The 671-nt window shown below is 40.7% G+C and overlaps 1 long non-coding RNA gene across 2 annotated transcripts in view; it reads left to right on the forward strand.

Annotated features, from left to right (window-relative positions):
- LOC107746492 (uncharacterized) overlaps positions 1-671 on the forward strand; it is a 10,908-nt gene that overhangs the window by 4,399 nt on the left and 5,838 nt on the right. The window lies entirely within an intron of this gene.

Consider the following 671-nt stretch of genomic DNA (forward strand, 5'->3'; position numbering starts at 1 on the left):
ATATATATATATATATATATATATATATAAAATAAAGTACATTTAATATGTAATGAAAAATGTATTGAGGGCTGCTGGGATGATTTAATTTTGTAGGCCAACCCAGAAGTTAGCATCACCCTGGTTCCCTTACCCAAAAGGCCAACAACATTTTTCCATTGGCTTTTGGATTATAGCTGAAAATATCTTGATGAAGGAAACAAACTTTTGTTGGTCACAGAGCTAGGGCCTGTTCTTTGTACATCGCTAACTCTGTTAGCTGGATTTGGTTGTTGACAATTTGGCATGATCTTGGATTGTTTGGTTCTTCGAAGCTACCGTGCCCGATAACCTAGTCTCCAGGGGGCTTGTGGTGGAGACTGATCTAACAGGCCCATGGTGATGTGTCTGTGTCCATGGTGGGCATTTCACTTTTTGTTTTTCTCTCTTTCTCTCATTCTTTAACTACCAGAACAGCTGTCTGTAGGAAAGCTCTGCCTTTGATATATTTGGAGTGAAGGCGAAACCACTCATTTCTCACTAGGAGGATGAAGAGTGAGCTGAATAGACCCTGTCTGCACTTCATAGTGACGGAACCGTAGGAAAGAGCTTGGAGTGAGTGAATGTGTTCATGTATGATGGAACTAGTTTGCTGTTATGGACGAGTGGACTGCTAGTTTCACCAATGTCAT

The sequence above is a fragment of the Sinocyclocheilus rhinocerous genome, unplaced genomic scaffold, assembly GCF_001515625.1.
Source record: "Sinocyclocheilus rhinocerous isolate Xijiao unplaced genomic scaffold, SAMN03320098_v1.1 scaffold18, whole genome shotgun sequence".
NCBI lineage: Eukaryota > Metazoa > Chordata > Actinopteri > Cypriniformes > Cyprinidae > Sinocyclocheilus > Sinocyclocheilus rhinocerous.